The sequence below is a fragment of the Pygoscelis adeliae genome, unplaced genomic scaffold (assembly GCF_000699105.1).
Source record: "Pygoscelis adeliae isolate BGI_AS28 unplaced genomic scaffold, ASM69910v1 Scaffold136, whole genome shotgun sequence".
Taxonomy (NCBI): Eukaryota; Metazoa; Chordata; class Aves; order Sphenisciformes; family Spheniscidae; genus Pygoscelis; species Pygoscelis adeliae.
The window spans coordinates 981,279-1,000,059 of NW_008824901.1; positions in this window are offsets into that span (position 1 = coordinate 981,279).

The following is an 18,781-nucleotide window of genomic DNA, read 5'->3' on the forward strand; positions in this document are numbered from 1 at the left end:
AAGCACCTGTTCTAAGTAATGGTGTGTGATGTTAGAAGACAGAAGACAAAGACAGGATGGGTTTTCTTCTACTCATGTTACACAATTGATACACTGAAAATAGCACTGAGCCCAATAAATACTTGTATTATGCTATACTTAAATCTCAAATCACTGAGGTTTTCTTGCCTTTGCTTGATACCTTAGCTACTCTCTTCCCTTTTATTCTTATTCACTAAGAATCAACACATCAATGTGTTTAACTTTTTGCATCTGCTTCAGACTCAGTGCCCAAGGATATCGTTATAATTAAGCCTGTACTATATTCCTGTTTTGCATAAGCATGGCTGTGCATCAGTAGTTTTTCTATTTTTTTTTTTTTTATTTTTCTTTTTTTAATCTGATATTATGTTTGGTATTGTCTCCAAGAAAGTTATCTGTTCATTTCTTACAAAAGATCGCTCATCTTCAGATGTAAGTTGAGGTAGTGGGCCTTACTCTATTCCTGTTATAATTAATGGTAAAACTCCTAGTGACTTCAGACAGGTTCCTATCTCCATATCCATTTTTTTCGATTTCACATCCCTATCCATTTATTTGAGATATTTGAGTAACTTAATCACATTATCCTTTGGTGGGAATGGCTATACTTAATTCATTTTAACATGGCTCATCTGAGGAATATAAAGATATTAATATTAAATAATCTGCTGTGTTTAGCAGATCATAAATTTTATAGTCAACGTATTGCTTGCTTAGCCATGAAATATCCAATGTGTATTCTCCTAATCAGGCTTGTTATACTCATTGAATTGTAGGGCAAGTTTGCAATGTACTTAGGACATAGTGGTTATTGGTTTTTAAAAGTCTGAACCAAGGGACCTTTCTGGTTTCTATACCATGGCTCTGCCATGTGTGTGCTGTATAAGCTTGCACAAGTCATGTAACCAGCACTAAAACTTAGTAACCGAAGTCAGGAACCTGAGTAAATGGTCTTGGTATTGTGGAGGGTCTAAGAACCCAGCAGCCACAGCTAGCCAAGCTGTCAAGTTTTTTGTCTCTATCTCCCCATCAATTAATTCCATTTAACAGTCAATGGTTAGGCCTGAATGTGTTGGCACAAACTTCAGTTACCCCTTTGCCATCTCTGAAACGGGGACAATATCTGCACCTAACACTTGGCTGTAAAATGAAAAAAACAAAAGTCATTATGTGATTAATATCTGGGTTTTGGCTTGTGTTGGAGTTTTCTAAAAAAGATTCTTTTGAATATATTTTTTTTAAAACTGCAGCATATCTACAAGACACTGATGATGTTTTCCTACTCTGAAAGATGTGTTGTATATTACACATGCAGTAAGACCAAAGCTTTTGAGAAGTATGTGACTTTCTGTGCATACTGTACAGCTGCTTTCTACCTGCACTGACATGCTTTTGGGACACTGGATTCATTATACACTGCATAAGATATAGCTCCTATGCCTGTTTCAGCTTCTTGGAATTACTGGCATAACTGTTCACATAGAAGCCAGCCAGAAGCACTGGTCTTGCTTCACAGGCATACATCAGCTGTGTAAGATATGCACAATTTCCTCCTGAAAGTGAAGAGGATCAGAGACTGAAATATTTTATATTTAGAAATTCTCTTGTTTTCATTTTGTTTCTGGCATCTCTGGACATAGCACAGCAGGTCAAAGACATTAGTCTTTTAGGTCTATAATAAATTCAGAAATAGTGTTAAGGTTTTCAAAATGTAACCAGTCCAAATTTCCAAGCAAATATATGAATGCGTAGGAGCCCTCTTCAGCTTGCAGATGTAGCATGTGCCTTGTAATTTCTGTTGTAGCATGTAAAATATAAAATAAAATTGGACACAGGAGTGGTTAAAAAATAACATTGCAATTGTGAAGGAAACTAAAAATCTAGGCTTTTCTGCACTCCTAAATTGCAAAGTCAAATTTAGATGCAGAAACCTTTCAATTAAATAATTAAGAAGTACCAAATGCTGGGCTGGTTAACATATTTCATTTTTTCATCCTAAGATTTCTGTGCATACCCATTTGTGCATGCATTTGGATGCACAAACACCTAAATACACAGGCTACACAATATTGGCACACAACTCCTCCTCCCCAGTGGCTTTTCATTTGACGCTCTATTCTCTATATAGCTGTAAGCTGGTATATTCATGCCAGACACCACACAAAGGAGATGAAAATCAGGACACAAGTGTTAGCCTTGTTGTTTCCAGTAATACAGCCCAGCTACTGAAATAACCATCTGGAGTGGCTCTTCAGGAAAAGGTATCCAGGGCCTATCAGTGCTTATTGTGTTTGGAAAACTTCATCGGCTTGAGTAGTATAATGCTTAGTGATGTCTGCTACACTCTAAGCATTTTATGTTTTTAGCACAAACTTAATTTATTGTTGACAGTGACAGTCTCTCTGTTTATTTCACTGTGTAATCTTTGTCTGATTTCAAGTATGTCTGTAAATACTCATGCCATTTTGGCAAACAAGTTATTAGCTCTTTCAAAGGTAAAGACATGAGAGCTCTTTCAAAGGTTAAGTCTTCTGGAGAGCAAAGTGCCTCTTGAAGGCGGAGGCCACTTTTCCTTTCCTTTGAAGATAAACAAAATATGGAGAATAGCTGGTCATGAACAAAATGATCAGGGTGGCATAACTAAAGCTTATTGAATTTGTGCTGAGAATCCCAAAAATGGCAGTTCCATTTGTTCCACACAGTTTTATCCTCTAATTCCTAATCACAATGCTGTCTTATTGTGCATGATGAAAAGACTAATTTGACTAAATCCATTCATAAATGACAAAATCAATAGTTCTCCTTTTGAAAATCACTCAGCATATAGAATATGAGAATTTATGGTTAGTTTACTGCTGTCATGGATGGGTCTCTCTCTCTCTGGTAGTAACCGATAAAGCAGCTTTTGAAGTCAGACTGTCTCAATAAAGTACTTAAATCCATCTTAACGTACCCCAGGGAAGCAAGTCTGAATTAACCTAGTACCTCAGTTTTGCAACAATAATAAGGTGAAAGGGAGTATGCAGCAGAAACTGATTATAATAAGTGATACAAAAGGAGACAGCAACAATGAGGCAGAAGTAGAATAGGAACTGGGATTAAGGGATCTCTCACCCAGCCATGTGCAAAAATGTTGGAAATTAATGTTGTATTGTTTAGCTAACAGCTGTCAAGTCATTCAAGTCATTGTAATGTGTGGTATGCTTGCTTTCCTCTTCGTCTCACCAAAAGCATATTAGAAATCATATTCTCTTTCTTCTAAAGAATGACAAAGTTAATCCTTCCTTGCATTGCTTTTAAGACAAACTCATAGTAAAGGCTGTCTCTTAAATTTGTCAGTTAGGATATTAACATAGCGTGAAACTTCGATGTTAAACTGGCATTTGATGAACAGGGTTAAAAAATCACTTAGGGCCATATTCTTCCTAGCTGTTGTATTTGCGCATAGTAGAAGATGCGAAGGATGCAAATAGGCCCTCATACATTTGTGGTGCTGCTGTAATCAGAGAGAACCCAGCTAAATACTAAGATACATTCTGAGAACATATGTCACCCAAAGGAGATCATGGAGGAATCCTAGGTTCTTTCTGTTTCATTAAAATAATGTTTTGCCTATAATCATAATACAAGAAAATTGAGAAAATGATAAGAAAAATTTCTTTTTTGAACAGACCTGAAAACGAATATTACCAGACATTCTTAAAATCTAGTGTCAGGCAATGCCCGTTATCACTCTACCCTGACATCTGTTATTATTTCTCCAATTCCAGTTAACCTGTTTGATTGCTCTCTTTTTATACACAAGTGGTCGTATTAATAAGTTATACTTGGGATTGTAAGGATTTAGTAAATTTACTAAAATTTACTAAAAAGCAATGTTTAAAACATACTAAAAATTAAAATTAATCTTTTTTGTGATACCTCAGTATTTCTAAAATTTTGCCCGTGGTAGAAGAGAATCGGAAATCAAAATAGGTTGGTTGGAACATTTTTATCTCTTGTAGAGTCAAACATTGTCCTCAATAAGCAGAAGTTGCACATGATGTCTTTTAGCCCTTGGTGTTCTATGAAAGGTGGAGATAACAATAGATGTTTGGAGTGTTTGCTTAACACTAGGGAGCAATTGGTTTCGTTCTTACGTGTTCCTTTTGCTCTGATCCTCCTGTTTGTGAGATGGGGTAACTGACCCAAATACCATGTGAACAATAGGCACTTTTTGAGGACATAGAACAAAGATTTGCATACGTTTCTTTGATGTTTATAATCTCTTAGACAGTGCTAAGGCTTTTTTACTTTTTTAGATGTCAGTTGATTCTTATGAAAAAGCAAATCGAATATATTCTTTCAACTGTTGTGTTGTTGTGGTGCTGATTAGCCAGGAAAACCACTGTGTTGGGACCACTCTGGGGAAGGGGTTTCATCCTTTACCAACAACATCCTTTAAAAAAAATCAAAACACATCCACTGTTAGATTGTGGTAGTTTTAATGTAGATTAAGAAGAATAATTTCCTTCAAATCAGAGTAATCTTAATTTTTAGTGTGTAAGTGACTTATGCGAGAAGTAAGAAGCACATGGAGCTTGCAACAAGTGAGGATGCGCTTGTACATAACAATCTTGACAATTGTTAGCAAATATACTTCTGAGTCACTGCAAATAGATGCACTGTTGTCCCAGAGAAACTTGTATTCTCTGAGAACGCTGTGCAGCAATACATGCATAATGAAATACTGCTGCCCTGCATCGGCACTTGATTTTAGAAGCATGCTTCCTCCATTTTGAGTGACTCCACTGAAAAAATGCTGCAAATGCACTAACTGTTTGAAGTCTTCACCATTCCAGATTTCCAGTGATTAGGGAAAACTCACAACTGTGTAGCAACTGTTTTTTTAAATAACGATCAAAAATTTTAAGAAAGAATTTCCTTAGTAGTTTGTTACTCTGGATAAAAGTATGGTGCAAGATGGTACTTACTTAGGAAAGCAAATTGAATATTTTGTTTCTGAAGTGAATCAAATAGTATCCCTTTAGAACTTTGAGCAGCCTTTGAATCATGTGGTAGCTCAGCCCCAGCATTTGCTTCTTGGTGACCTAAGGATGTTTCCGTGGTGATCTGCATTTGCTGTTTACCCCAATGCTCAGCTTGGTATGACTAGCAATACTTGAGTGCCCTGAAATTAACCTCTTCAAAATTGAGATACTTACACCTTGTAATCTCTTAATATTCTCACCACTACCACTCTTCTCTGCACTGTCATTTCAAATCCTCTGTGCTCTGCGCAATGTTCTTCTAAAAATTTATTTTTATGATTCACCCTACAAATGAGCACTACTTTGTTACCCATCACTTAGTTACACTCTCCTTGTACTCATTATGTCACCCCTTGTGGATAGTGTTGCAAAATATCCAAGATACTTGAAACAAGACAGGTGGGAACATAAAAGTTCAATAGAAAAAATAAAATGAAGTGGAAGAAAATGTTTTCATACCCAAGTATGATTGGCTTTTTATTGATTTTTTCCATCCAGGAAAATTATGTTTAAAGCCCCCTGTTTATCATCATTTATCAGTTCAGTTAAAAAAACTAGCAAGCTGAGTTATACCACATAAAGAGTTACTGCTGTGGGTATATTGCCTCTGAGCAGCAGGAACCATTTCATCAGTTCATGCTGTGAGCTCTGTCTACAGAGCCTCTGCAGTACTGCTCCTGGAGGCTTGCTACGAGCAGTAGTCTTGCTTTTCTCGGAGTCGTCTTACTATATGATGTACTTACAGTGAATCACTTCTCAGTCCTAGTGGAAAGACCACAGGACTGTTCAATTATTCCTTTTGCTTTCATACTTTTCTAAATTAAGAAAGTTCCTAGACCTTTATACTCCACAAAACAAAACACCCAGTACATGATGAGGCTGAACAAGCAATCATCACTAAGCCATAAATATTCACCTGCACCGATACTGGTCACAGTCTTCGTTATCAGCTGCCAGCTGGTCAGAGGCTAATCCACTGCAGTCTAGCTTTGATCCATTAAAATATTCTTTCTTCATCCAAACTGTCTTAACACTAGAACAGCTTATGTTAGGCTGTTTCCATTAGTTTATAAACTGAAACCAACCTCGACCCAGGCTTTCCACTCGCTCCACAGCCCTTCTTTTCCATGCTTTTGGCCTGCTAAAAAAGCGTTTTTCTAATGATTACAAGGGAAAGATCAACTACAAGCAAATTGAAACAGTACATAAGGTGCAGATTCTGTAAACAAATACTATTTTTCTCTAACAAGTGATTTTCTCATCAGTCTGTATTTTGTTCTTTCTTTTGGCTGCACTGGGGTCACTCACTTCTGTTGTATTGCTAGCTGTGATTTTTTAAGATTGTCATGATTACATAGCAATAATCTGTCCAACATTGTTTTCTACAGGGTGCTTTCACCTTTATCAGACCCAATTTTCTTGCCTTAACAATTTCTCCCAAATAATATGCTTGCAGCTGTATTTTGGTGGAACTGTAGCCGTTTGGTGCGAAGTTGGTAGTTAAAGAGCCAAATACTGAAGTCTGCACGCTCCATTAATTTTTACAGGAGCAAAAGTGCAAGTCTTCATTTTGTGGATATGAATTCTGACCCTTTTTTTTGTGGTTATGAATTGTGACCCTTTTGTTTTTTGGGTTTTTTTTCCTCTCAAAAGCTTCCTCGGCTGAACACTTCAACTGGCAGTTTAGGTTGACAGATTTGTTAGCAGACGGCAGAACAGGAGAACGCCAGGCTGATGATGGGCCTGGAAGGTGAGCACAAAAAGCCTAAAAAGCTGGTACAGCCAGTGAATGAGAAATGAATGCCAGTGATAATAAGATAAGTATCGTTGCCAAAAAGGCATTTTTTTAGCAACTGTTCATTAGAAAGACTGAAAATGATCAGTATCGGCTACTGGAGGCATTTTAAAGGAATCATGATATACCGAAAGTCCACATCGATTGTTTTAACATTCAAGACAAAGGTGCAGAAAGGAGCTATTTAGACAATGACCTGGATACAGAAAGAATCTGAGAAGGAAGGTAAATAGCATGGAGACTGCAAATGCAAGCACTGAAGATATGCACGATTTTCCAGTGATGATAAAAGGGAGAAAGCTTTTAACAGTGTAGCTGTAAGAGCTCAGTTTTCATTATCAAAGATTTTAAAAAATGAATAAACTTTTTCTCATGCCTCAGACTTAAAATCCACAGGATGCAAGATGGATAGATGCTGGAGGGTGGATATACATTGATTTCTCAACTAGCTTTTTTATTTGAAAACCTGTTAAATAAATGCATTTCAAAATGTGGATATTCTTTCTAAAACTTTCAGCAAATGCTGGTTTTATGCCACCATCTCTGAGATGTAAACTATTACAGTAGTGCATATTGGCCGCTCAGAAGTGGGACCTATTGAGCAGGATTGTTTACAAATACAGAAACAATGAAACCACTTACTATGTAAGAGCATGGGAAGAACTATGAGAGATATGAATATGAAGGCTAACTGAGCCAGCTTAGATAAGACAGCTGGAAGGAGGTTTATGTTCTCAGAATAGAAAATAATACATATTTGTATATAATCGGTGGGGTTTTGCAGTCTGAAATAGAGGTATGTGCCAAGTCTGATCTCCTTCACCTTCTAGAGCCTCAGTTAACAGGGCATCAACCTCCACCCACAACACATTAGACGTGTTCTATTTCTAAGGCCAAATTCATTCAACTTCCAGATTTCCACTTGTGTTTAAAATTCAGTTTTACATACATATATGGTTTTGTGAAAAATAGCATCAGTATAAAAGCTAGCTCAACCAAAAAGTAAATAATATATATTTTCTGTACTATTTTCACCATGAATCAATGTTTAAATAGTGGAGAAGGTAATTTTAAAAGCTTCCTGGGATTATTTTTTGAAAAGTGCACTGTTTTAATTTATAATTTCAAATGTGCTGACGATAAGCACATTTTAAAACCTTATGGCACAATGCATTAGGTTACCTAATATTAATTTACTTTTTATAGTTTATTTAATATAGTATTGATTGCATTAGCATTTGGATTAATGACCTTTTAAATGCTGAAAGACTAAAGCAGTTGTTTAGTAAGATGAGAAGACAGTCATGAGGCTGAAATAGTTGGCCAATCAGCTTTTTTAAAATAAATTAAAGATTGTGTAAACCAAAGCAATGTTGAGAATTAGGGCTTTCTAATGAGATCATCAGTTCTAAATCAATACCAACAGGGTACACACTTCTGTTTGATGTTCACTATGTACTTGAGAGAATTTCAGTAATCAATCACTGGCATTCTGACTTGCAGATGCAAAGAAGTCCACCTCAGTGAAATGTTTAAGACTGCAAAGTAGAACTACGCTCAAGTACGAGGAATGTAAATTGGACTGTTTCCAAAATGGAATAGCTGAACTTTCATAATCATATGTTAAACTCACTGAAAATCATACAGTGGATTGAAATTGAAGCTGATTCTTCGTAAAAATAAGGGGATGCATAATTTGTCTAATCTAAACCTACTCGTGAGAAGAATCTCAGCTGCCATTTTCTCTGCTGAGCTCAATATAATTTAAGGGGATAAAAAAATGCAGTCATGATGATGGCAGGGAATTCAGGAGAGAACAAACGGTAAAACCTTTCCCACTCTAAATATGGAATCTGACTGCAGTACTGCCATCTTCAATTGCTTTTGCCGTATCTGCATATCCATTTCTTTTCATGGTTATTTCTCTTTGTTTCTTTTTTCTTTCCTTTCCTCTCTGTCACTATGAAGACTTTAACGTACTGACTTACAAAAACCTGTGAGCAATTAAGAATATAAAATCAACAATGGGATAATCACTGCCCTTTATTATTTCGCTCTTTATTTTCCAGTATGTTGAATAACTGTTTGCACTTGTGCTCCTTAGAAATACATTACTTTTTTTTTTTTTTTAACATACACCAGTTAAAGTACGCAGTGAATCCCTTGAATACTTTCTGACTTTTATCAGTGAGGAAGTCCAGTTGTGACTACTGGATTCTCTGATTGTACGAGACTGATCTATCTGCAGTCCATCTATAAAAGAGAAATAGTGAGGAATCAGGCTATCGTGGCTCTGTGCCTCATGTAAATACAGTTAGTACAATCTGTGGGGTTTTCCTTCAGTTATGTTGAAACAAGACTCGTTATTATTCTATTCTCTGCTGGATATCCCGAATAGCTTTTTTTAGTAGAGTTACTGTTGTTATCCACAGACAAAACTGAAACCGTAATTTGTCCCAAGCACAAGAATTTGTGGAAAGTTATTTCCCGTTCTGTTAAGCACTGTGAGTGGATGGGAATTATGTGCTGTACCTCCAGCTGGCAGCACACTGCACAGAGGACAAGATAGCTTTTAGACACCTTTGCACTGTCTGGTCTGTGTGTGTAATCCTATATAGCTTAAGCAACAATAGGGATTTTTACCAAATGCACCAAATATAGAAAGGGCACAGATAAATGCTGTCTTCAGCTGATTAACCATTCCCTTATGAAGTTTCTGCTGTGTTTGTGAAATTATGGGAAACAGTCTTTTGCTAAAACACCATTAATTTTTAAGTATGGTTTCCAATATGAAATATTTTTATTTTGGCTATTCATTTTTAATGACTGCATAATGCAACTCAGCAAAACTATACAAAGCAAACCAAGAAGAAAAACCTAAGCTATTAACATCAAATATTTGCATAAAAACCATGAAATACTGAAGTAAAGACTTTGTAGGTAACTGGCAGTTCATGCAATGAAGACAAAATGTACAGAAACTGCCATTAAAACATCGATTTATCAGAACAAACGGTGCTACATTTACTGCATATCCTCTTCTGGCAGAAAAGTTATTCTTACTTTTAGTTTGGGGATATAATAATGGAGGTTATCACTAATCTGTTGTGTCTTGGAGCCATGTTCATCAGTTTCCCTGTTGTAAATTCAGTGGATGATCATACCTGGTATCTTATAGCACGCCTTTGCCGGTAGCTATGGATGATAGCATTCAGTATGAGTTGGCTGTCCTACCAAGCCCATCAGCTTTAAGTTACTGTAAGCAAATCTCTCGCATGCTTTATCTTAGCCAGGAAATCTCTGCCTTCAAAACACAGATTTGTGCTTTTGCCTATCCATAAAACATACAAATGACCAATTTCACTTTATAATTTTTAAGCTGACAGTAAACACCGTGAAAACTTAAAATAAGGTGTTTTACTTGTATTGTATGTACATCAAGGCAAATGCATGATCTTAAGGAATATCTTTTCAGATGGTCAAAATATATGGTCAAAAATCAGCCACACTTGCATCTGTGGGAGCTGGATTATTTGAAGAGTAGGAGCGTTATACGGCTAGATTCCAAAAACTGGCAAAAGAACAGAACATCTGTAGCCAAAGTATGAAAGGAAGCTAGCAATCAATATAAACATGTTTTACTGCCTTGTTTTAGGATACAGTTCAACATTTGGGGGGGGTTAAGTATTTTAAATTATTTTTAAAGATCTTTGAGATTTTGACAATTTCCTTTTCACCTTCACCCAGGGCAACAGGACTCAGTAAGAAGAAGAGAACATAATACAGAATTACATTAGAAAGGACTCACAATTGTTAACCCAACTAGTCAGGGAAGTCAGGAAACTTACTTATGTATGTGCATTATGTACATATATACATAATAGTGAAGTAGCATTTGAAGATGTTTTCATAGAAGAACACATTTAACTATATAATGTGAAATATGCAAATTGTTATTTTCCTTTACTAAAGTACTCCAGTTGGCAGTTGTCCAGGGTGCCCTGAATACCCTTAAAATCTAAGTGAAGGCAATGGTACAACGTAAAGTCAACTCCTAAGCTGCAAAACGAGGGATATATGCATAAATCAGCTTTGTATGTTTCAGACCTCTGAGTGAACTCTACAAGTGTAGTATTATTTAATGATACTACTGGAAATCAGCTTGATACTTTACATGCACTGTACCATGAGAATATATTCATTCCAGGACCACAGTTGATTGCGTTCATATTCCTTTGATCTCTGCATTTAACTAACCTAGAAAGTTTAACATAAGAGTTTTGTTTTCCCATTGTTTTATAAAAAGAGAAAGAGTTGGAGTCAGAAGGTGTATGTACACTGATAGACATAATAATAAGCATATGTATGTGTGTCTGTGTGTGTGGATATGTGTGCATAAATATATGTGTATGTAGATAGTGGATGTTTATTGTCATCAGCTATTTAAGGGTCCATGGATAACGGTCAAACTTAAGTACTAATCTTTGATCTGTTTTTTCCCTCATTGACACCAAGTGCACAGCCATCATTGCCTTCAGGGGGACCTGCGATAGGCTAATCCTAAAGGCTTGTGAAATACAGATTTCCTAATGGTTCAGATGGGACTCTGTGCACTAATTAACATTTTATTTTATGGCAGCCCTTTCTTCTGTCCTATGCCTGTATGCTCCCTTAGTGGAGCGAACAGATGTAGTCACACATCTCTTATGCTTGGCAGAAGACGGATGTCACTCTTTAGAATAAATGTACTTAGTCAACATCAACATCTGTCTGTATGGCTGCCTTCCATGAATGGGGTATGATAATGTTGTCTGGAGAGATTTCTGAATTAGTCATTGCAGGACTTTGCTTACTTTTATGTTGACCAGGCAACAACTTTTTCCTACCTTTTCTTTGATCTTCGTATTCTTTATTTAAGTTTGAAATGTGTAAAATATTTCAGCTTCTAGCTGCTAAAACATTTTTTCAGAAAGTGTAATGCAGGATCATTCTGTGAGGGAATCGTACCAGAAGCTAAAATTTGTCCTAGTATAACAACTGAATTTTTTGATTCATAAAGCTCAGTTACGTGAAAAAAGACTCAGTATTTTGCCTTCAACTTCTCAACCTTTGATGGTGTAATCTTCCTTACTTATAGTACACGAGAATCACTGCGTTCGCTTTTAAGTGACCTGAGAAGGTGCTATACACTTCTCATGATAACTAATTGGCGAGTTTTGTCGCTATAGATGCATATTCATGGGGGGGGGGGGGGGGGGGGGGGGGGGGGTGACTCAAGGACATCACTCCATTTCTCTTCAAATGCTTCAGATATATTTACTGAAGCTTTTGCATGATTATTTCAAAATATTATTGTATGCATTAATAATGGGTCTGTGTCATTACCGGGCTTTCTTTTTTTCCTAACATTTAAAAAAGGGGATAGGCATTGGAGGAAACACTTCTCATGGCCCTGTGTCCTGGGGCACACAGTTTTTTCTGTTGTACATTTAACATCTTTCAGCAGTTTTCTGCACACTCAAACATCTAAACTGTGCTGCATTCTGTCAAAGTTCTCTTCTATTTTATATGTTAGGTACACACACATATGCATGCCAGCACATCTCTCTCCTCTCAGACAACCACACCCCCACACACTTCTAATTCTCATCTTAACCTTTCCAGTGAACCAAGGGGGCTTTTTCACTGAAGGCTTTGCAGACTGCATGTGTAAGAAATAGGGAGAAAATAATAAGAAAGGAGACTAAGATCATCTGGTTTCCCCACAGAACAAGTCTACTAGGTGTTACTGCAAATTAAAATTCTCATGTAATGTTTCCCGTGTGTGCCTCAGGGAGCAGTCCCCATAGGTTCAAGAGTTGCGTTCAGTTTCTGTGCCCATTAAATTTTTGTTATCTGATAAACCTGTCAACATATATGTCAAAGAATGACAGCTCTGACAGTATCCTTGTGATGTTGGCACCTGAACACTGGGAAGTAGAGTGAGACCATCAACTTATTTCATGTAGGCCACAAAGTAACTTGCAGAAGAGTAGAATTTTAACTAACAGTCATGCAAATAAGAAGGACAGTAAGGAGATTTCACATGAGATCAGGGCCTATACCTGCCTGTGTTAGGTCATTAAATTGCCTTTTCCACCTGCTTTTTGGAAAGAAACTAATTAATGCTCTTTTCTTACATGGCTTCAGTCTGATATTAAGAAGCTCAACATTCCCATTGATGACTAAAATTAAATAATCAGTCTCTCATAAAAAAGGATGTGATTAATTAATAAACATTGAAGAAAATAATTCATTTTCACTTTTAGAAAGCATTTTACTGGTAGATATTACGAAGGCAAAGGACATGATGATGCATGCAATAAAATGCTGTTAAATTCCACTTCCTTGTTTATCTTTTTCTCTCTTTTGTTCTCTTTGTAGTAAATTCCTCAAAGATCATTTAATTTAATTAAAGTTGAGAAAAGTACCCAATTCAAATAGGAAGGCTAGAGGTGCCTTCTCCTCCACTGTGAAATACCAGTGTGAAGCCAGTGCCAGTTGCCACATTTCACTTTCAGAAAAAGTAGGAATGGCTTCTACCTGGAAGCTGCAAACCCTGCATTTATATTTCTGTGTAACCAGGGTTTGTGTTATACTTTACACAAATGTGTGTGTATGTACACACGTGTAGATTATATAGATCATTTGTACCACATATAGGCCTTTCCTTATATTAAAAATAGACCCACAGTGTTTGACCTCTACTGTTATGCTTGTTGGCAAACCTAGCAAAAGAAATTGGCTTGTGTCTCAGGAAAAAAATATCTTGTTTCCTCCCACGCTAGAAATGGTCCCCTTGACTTTAAAATTGATGCAGTAGGTAGTGCTGTGGTATATTTTGTACCAATTCTGTCACTCAGTAACATTTAGGCCTGTCGGTTGAGTACCATGTACAAATGCTAAATATGATGGATTTGTTTTCAAAACATTTTTAAAAATAAGGAAAAGGTGGAAGGTGCTCTTCGTGAAAGCTTCCCTATGAATTTTAACACAATGTGATGTAATGCAATAAGCTTCTATGCCAAGAGGCTAAATAGAAATTCATGTCCTCAATATAGGTTATTTGCACTAAACAGTCAAATTTTAAAATTCACTAAGTCTATGAAGATAGATAGAAAAATGTGAATTATGTGTGTATTTAATACATTTTAATATTCAACTTGTGGCTTAGGAATCACTACAGGACTTTTTTTCAGTTGATCTGTTTCCACATGCCGTCAGTAGGTCCAATACACCACAGTTTTTATCAGACATATCTCTTACAGCATCTCTAACATTGGAAATAATTAAGTTTTTTTGATCTAGACTGTTACCTAAATCATGTGACCACTTCAATCACAATTTTAAGGATAGAAAATCACTGGATAAATTGCAGAAAGATATTAGAAGATGCAAAGGATTGCAACACATTTGAATTGCTGCTTATAATATGTTTGCAACTTCTGGAACTGCTTTGATGTTCAGTGTATATGCAATTACTTCTGACACTGAAAGGAGAAACTGCCCTTCATGAATTTTAATCCAATAGCCTTTTGGATTCTCCTCAGCAGCTTTTTCCTGTCTTTTGTTGTTAAAGCAATGCAGACATACTTGAGAAGTGGTTTTCACAATACATTTTAAAAGAATCTACTGCTTGAAAAGTTTACTGGAAAATTTAATTTACATTTTGAAAGCTAAACAAAGAACAGTTAAAAATTTAATGTTGTAAATTGTACATGACATGAAAATGTCTCACTTTTGGTGATAAGACTCATTGATCCACCACTGATTAATTTAAGTGAAACTACTGTAATGATGCTAGTAAAAAATAACAATAAACCAGATTTTCAACATGTTTTATGCCTGTGGCTGAAGTCCTGGTTAGTAGAAAAGGGCTTAGTGCTGTGGGTAAGATACTGTGGCTTATGTGACTACTCATGTAGTCAAGCAAACAATACGTCACACACTCTGCCACTACTTTCACGAGCTGAAAGCAGCAATGTCTAAGATTTGAGTTTTTATCTCACTGTTCAGATCAAAAAGGGTTACTGAAAAATCCTCTAATCACCTGTGATGGTAAATAGCTGCTATGAGAAAAGCACTATGATCATCAGTGTGTTGTGCAAAAAATACGTGTTCGGGTAACCAAGACAATCAAAAATACTTTTATTTCAGGAAACAGGGAAGAAAACTTTCAGATATGTACTTTGAAGTGTTCAGCAGTCCAGAGGACATCTTTTATTTATCGAGATATGTATATTTTTTGCTGCATCACAATGAAGCTCACAATGTAAAATAAAAAACTTTGATATATTTGTTAATGTAAAGGTGGTTGTGGGTAGTTTAGTGAGCTTACCATTCTGTTCCTTACCAACTCGTCAGAAAATATTTTCCTGGGAGTTAGCACTGTATGTTTCACTTTCTGCACAGTGCATCATAGTGCTGTTTCCTGTCTCTGCAGGCAAGAGTACACAGGTCGTGGCTGCTGTCACAACTTCTCCCCTACCTCATCCTGCCAAAGAGGTATGTGTCTCACTGCTGGAAATTCATAGTGATGTCTCTTAGGCCTTGCTCACTGTAATCCCTCCATCTCTTCTTGGTTAGAATTGGTAGAGAATGCCATAAAGTTTTTTACAACCCATGTGTAACAGGCCTGTCTTCCACTGTTTCAGCACATGATTTAAATGACACATTTTGGAAGCCTACATCTGTATTTCATCATATGTTTCTTCAGTGAGAACACAGATACTGTGAGGCTGACGTATCATATATGAGTGTATTTAAGATGCTGTAAAACACCTGGCCACCACCATCTTGACATTCTTGACAGAAACCTTAGTTTTTTCATGCAAATCTTGGAGCCCTTAGTGTAAAACTCATACTAAAAAGAAAGAACATCACAGTCAGTAAAGATGTTATGGTCAGTCTCCTAAAAGCATAAGCTTCATCAAGAAGATTCCTATTCCTTTTTTTTCCTAATTCCCCCCCCCCCCTTTGGTAGTAGTGGTCAGTTGAGTAGATTAGTATAATTTCAAGTTCTAAATAGACTGTTGCTATCACCTAATGTCTGGTGCATCGTTTGAAGATACAGCCTAAATGTCATCACACATTTGGGCCCTAGTCTGATTCTTTAGGTAACAAAGATGAAGGTTAAATACCATAAAGTTTATTAAACCAGTCTATAACAAGTTTAGCAGACGTAATGCTCTTTTTTGCAAGTTTTAACAAGCATGTTTTTCCTGCACAAATTCGGGAACAAGCATTTAACTCCCACTGGTTTCAAAGCCATGGGAATTAAGCAGGTGCTTAAAGTTAATGAGGTACTTAATTGCTTTGTAGAACCAAGATGGACTGTTGCATTGCAGGTACAATGAGAAATTGTCACTGATTTCCTTTCTGAGTGAGGAGATTTTTAAGGATCAAGATCTCAGTTGCAGTCCATCCTTTTACCATTTATGCATAATTTGATGGTTCAAAATTGTGATGTTCTGTTGCGGTCTGGGTGGATTCAGTTACAGCATCATTAAAACCACTGAAGCTTGAACAAAAGATTTTATAAGTTTTCTAAATAGTATGACTGAAACCATGGAGGGCTAAGCATTTTATACCACCACTGTTTTAGCAAAATATAGTCTATGCCAAATCATACAGACCAAAAAGGTCTACAGCAGTGAGGTGAGTGGATCGTAAGAACAGACTTTCATCTTGACAGATGGGGCATATTGTCTCAGGGGAGTGGACCAGGGAGAAGGAAAAAGACTGATGGCTAGCAACTTGAGTATATTTTTATTGGAAGGAGGCATTTTTATCAGAGAAGATAACTTTACATCTGGAAATGTTACATCAGATTATAGCTCTCAGTTGCATTGGTGAAAATCCATTGTTGGTACCCTGTGGCATACGGAGTCATATGCTGGCTGGCCATTGTCATTCCGGGTGAGAGAGGATTCAAGCAACTTTACCAGCTATTTTGTTAGAGCCAATACGATCAGATACAAAGCAGGGGGAGTGTTTATTTTTGTCAGAAAACAACGTGGCTGTAGGTGTGGTTGGTCACTGTGTAAACAGCATAGCACAGAGAAGTAGTATGAAAATTCACCTTGAATCATTAATATTGCATTTATGCACTAAATCTTACCCTAATGGAAATCATTTACTATACGCATATGCTCTTTAATTAGCATGGCCAACATCTGTTACATTTTCCTCATCTTTTAAAGCAGAGAGTAATATTTTACTCTTGCATGCTAATGTTTGTTGTGGCAGCAAAGAATCCACTTCAAGAGGAAAGGCAATTTTTACATTTGTGTCTCAGAGTAACTTTAAACCATTTATGGTATTTCTATTTAGAATAATTCCAGAGGTGTGTCTATTTATCTTCTGCATTAAAATTCAAGAAAAAGGTTTAGCTTTTGGCTTGCCTTTGGGGCTAAGCTGTGCAGCAGACATGCTTCTCTGAGATAATTTGTTTTCTAATTGCCATTCGTTTGCTGAAATACAATTAAAGTTATTGCTCTAATATTAACATCATCATCTTGATTGCCTTATCAGAATATGAATATGTATTTTTCTTACTCTGCTTAGAGACATCTTTCACTAACTTTCTCTGAACATGTAGCTCTTAATTAAAGAGAATTTTTAATTCATCTGTAACAGCACTTTTCCAGCAACTGTTGCCAGTTTGTTGGAGGGTCACACCTTACATTCATGTCCAGGCTGACATCACATACTGTCATTACACCAGGACACGTGTTAACCTTGAATACCTGCACCTTTGAATCAGCTTATACAAATCATTTGATCTTTGTGTAATTGCCAAAATTAAGTTTGAAAGCAGGCAAATCTAAGTCAAACACAGATTTTATTAAGAACTGGAATATGGCAAGCAGCTGTGTGAAAGCACTGACCAGCCGGTTTATCTAAAGTGCACCAAATGAAAAGGGGCACTCAGGCCGCAAGATGAGAGAGATATTACTCAGTTTACTTGAAAAAAATGAGGGAGTGTTACTTAGCAGTACAGCTGTGTGCTCCCCTTATTTTGTTTGTGGTTTAGAGAACTATTTATTTACTATAGTCAAAATAGAACTACCAAAAGAAAATGAGCACAGTTTTATTCTTAAAATAGTCTTTATAAACTTCTTTACTTTGGCTTTCTTTTTAACACTACTTTACAAAGATGTTTAATGAACAGGATTCTTTCAATCAGTAAAAGCAGGAGAATGTTCCAAAATAGTTACATAAATGAACAGGCCACTTGGGATGGCGAAACACAGAGATATAGTGAAGAAGCAGTCCCATTTGGTGATGAAATTGTTCTTTTTACTCTAAGAGATCCTTTTAAAATCTTTTTTTCTCATTTAGTAATTTTCCTTTTATGATAGTGTATCTATTTCCCATACCTCATTAGTTTCTGAGCACATATGAATATCCCACTGAGTTACATAGAAAAAATTTTTTTAGTATGATAGAAATGCAAAATTGAATCCTAGTTTTAAAAAAATAATAATGAAATTGACATTTATCCTCTAGTGAGCTGTTCTCTAAAGTGAATTCAGTGTATAATAATCAGCAAAAATTAATTTGTAATTTATATCATGTAGGGGGTAATTGCTCCATGTTATAGATTTTTGTATTTTAAAACTGAAATAGCAGCCTTTATTGACCTTTCAACAGACCTCAGGTAGCAGGGATCAAGTACGTGTTTGTTTTCTCTGGGGGAAAACATTTTTACATATTATTACAGGTTTTTGAAAAATACTGAGGTCTTTGCTTTCCAGTCCTTTTGTTAGCATAAGTAAAATTCATGGGTGTTCTGCATTGCCTCTTTTATGTCATGATGGACGGGCATCTGGCTTTTTAGCCCTGGTCATTCAAATTTTCTTCTGTCTTTGAGCATATTGCTATGAACTGTCCA